Consider the following 3,235-nt stretch of genomic DNA (forward strand, 5'->3'; position numbering starts at 1 on the left):
AAAAGGATGCAAAGATTAGTATTTATGTAAAAAAAAATAAAAAATAATAATAATATATTTCAGTTTTTTTCCCTTAACTGAATCGTGTTTAGTTTAAGTTTACCAACCTTCCGCCATATTACTCACGCACAGCTCTCACGAGGTCTCAGTAGCAGCTCATCCCCAAGTTTGAGTTTGAGAGTCTGTCTTTCTGCCCCTTCTCCCCAATCTGACCACATATTTTAAATTTTCTCTTTATGGTCACTTCAGGAAGCCTGTTCCCTGTGACTGGCATCGCATTTTCAGTCACTGTTGTCTGTTTTACTAATACATTCACTCAACCTCCTCACTTCCTCCTGTAAAGCTTGGCTGTTACTGTGGAGCTGTGAATATTTTTCTGCTAAGTCCATTTGTTCTGTTTCAACTTGGCTACTTTGTGATGTGTCAGATGTTGCTTCCACTTCTGTAGTAACTTTAGAATGTCCTAATATCTGTTTAATTGTTTTTGACATTCTTTGAAGATAGGACCTCACTACTTCATTTTATTCATCATTAATCACAGCATCAATGGACTCTGTTATTAATTTAATTAACGCTCGCCTTGTTGCTGCATGTCCACATTGGATTTTAGCCTCTGCACACACTTCTTTGAGTTGATCCAACTGCAAGAGCCATAGCTGCTGAGACACGGTCTCTGCCAGTTGCTCCATATTGGTCATGCGCAGTGCATGCGCATTCCCGCCGCTGCTCGCACCCGTCGGCATCATTCAAAGAGTCCCGCGCTGCGGCGTCAATAATCTTGGTGGAACCTCCAATATTTTGTTGCACACCCGAACAATATGAGACATGGACGCGTGCATGAGTTTAGAAAAACTTCTTTACTCTTCGTTTATCTGGAAATATAGAAAACAGGCACATAAATCCGACGTGCTTCACACTGCAGGCTGCGACGATCTACTGAACAATGAACACGTTTTGCTAACTGCAGCCCCGTTCTCGATATTAACATAAAAGTTTCCTCATTTACATAAACATGACGTTGGTCGTCTTGAACTATTCATCTTAATGTTACAACAGTAAACATATCTCCTGATAACTTCCCTCTGCTTTAGCTCACCTGGAAATACAGAAAACAGGCACATAAATCTGACATGCTTCACACTACAGGCTGCGACGATCTACTGAACAATGAACACGTTTTGTACACTTGCTCAAGACTCAGGGCTGTCCTCAGTGCCTGTTTAAACTGACCTTATTCTGATCATAATTTCCCCTCTGCTAGACCTCTACAGTTATCAACAAATCTTAATTCAGTTCAAGATGATCACAGAAAAATGTAATTTACATTACAAAACAAAATAAAACAAAATAACAAAATATTCCCCAGGAATGTGTGTGTGTGTGTGTGTGTGTGTGTGTGGGGGGGGGGGGGGTCATGTCCTACAACACAAATATAGCTGGTCCCCTACACATATATTGCATTGTGCACTGCTGGCATCAATCTTCATAAAATGAAGCCACACTTTTGACCTCGGTGGCATTTTTGGAGCAGCTCACTTTGACAACTCGCTACTACTTTACAACACAGATACACGTGACGTGAATCCCATTTGTGGGTGTAACCACACTTACTGCTTCCCGCAACCACATGTAACCTTGCAGCCAATCACTGAAACTTGGCACTGAAATGGGAGGCATATTTTGATATTCGGTTCTACCGAAGCATTTTGGTCGGTACCATAACAGAACCAAAGTTCGGTACCCATCCCTACAGTGAAATGCTGCTTTCCCTGCCTCAGCTGCCCAATGGTTTGCCAGAATATTCTTAGAGCCAATTGAGTCTTAATCCAAGTCCTCACTGAACTTCTCCTACATCTGAGCCTCTGCATCTGATAAACAACAAGGGCTGCAGCCTGCTTGACTTGCAGGTACCTCTCAACTGCCTCAGGAGTCCTACCAGCCAACAAGGCTCAATAGGATTCTTTCTTCAGTTTGACAGCCTCTCTCACCCGTGGCATACATTACCAGATTTGAGGATGGCCACCATGAGCGGGACCAACAACCTTGTGGCCACAGTCCAGGACAACTGCTTCAACAATGCAGGTGCAAAACATGACCTACTCAGACTCAGTGTCCCCTGCTTTTGCTCAGATGAGGTTGAAGTTCTCGCAGAAGTTCTCCATCCTTCTGATAGCTTTTTCTGACAGGTGTGACCAGTAAGTGCCTTTTACCTGTTTGGGCCTACCAAGTTAGTGGTTTGGGTACTCTGTATTGCTCTTCCACTTGTAGGCAAATGGCTATCAGGGCCTGTCCCCCCACCCAAAGGAGTAGGGAAGATACCTCTTCTCACCAAGGAAAATTCCCAACACACAGGTACCAAGCCGAGGGGTATAAATAGACTCATACCATCTCTCTGCCTCTCACCATGGGGCAAATCCGATGTGTCAACAAGACTGGTTCTAGAGCCCATGCCATATCTTCACCATATCTAGTCTGTACTTTTCAATTTCACACAGAAGTTCAGGCTTCTGAGAGACACCGGAGAAGTGACATTTTATGTCCTAGGTGCTATGGCATTCAAACTCCATTCTGACTAGCAGTTAACTCATCAGTCTGGTCATAAGTTCAACAGCTGTGACACTTCTGATGAAGACAGAAGTAGGACATCAAAACATGTCAGGTATGTGAATCTGGCATGGGAACAAAATTCTCTAAGTCAGCCAAGGTGCTTGTAATTACTCATGAATATCTGCTAAATTTAACCAGGTGTTTCAATGCCTTTAAATTACACAATCATTTTAGTGGATAAACTTGTAAGTTTGGTTAAAATAAATAAATAAATAAACAGTTAAAATGTTTTTATTTTCTTTGCAGCAGTGAACTTGTGCTATCATTTTCTAAAATAAATATATCAAAGCTCCTGTTGAAAACACTAAAACGACAGCAAAGCTGTTTAAAACCTCTCTTTTCAAAGAATGTCTTCAGTCCTAAGAACACCAAACTGTAACTTTTAATAATGTCATGTATACATTGTACTCCTATTTAAATGAAAATGTTTGACCTGTAAGCAGTGTAGAGAACTATATGGGCTCTACACTTCTCAAAACTTAAAGTTATGAGGAAATCATCTTTCTGTGTAGGGAGTAAATACCTTTCTGTGTAAATGAGAGAAATATACACACACAGTGGGCCTCATGCAAGAACCGTTCGTACGCACAGATTTGTTCTTAAATTGTGCGTACGAGTGATTTAGGAG

The sequence above is a fragment of the Austrofundulus limnaeus genome, unplaced genomic scaffold (assembly GCF_001266775.1).
Source record: "Austrofundulus limnaeus strain Quisiro unplaced genomic scaffold, Austrofundulus_limnaeus-1.0 Scaffold1727, whole genome shotgun sequence".
Lineage (NCBI taxonomy): Eukaryota > Metazoa > Chordata > Actinopteri > Cyprinodontiformes > Rivulidae > Austrofundulus > Austrofundulus limnaeus.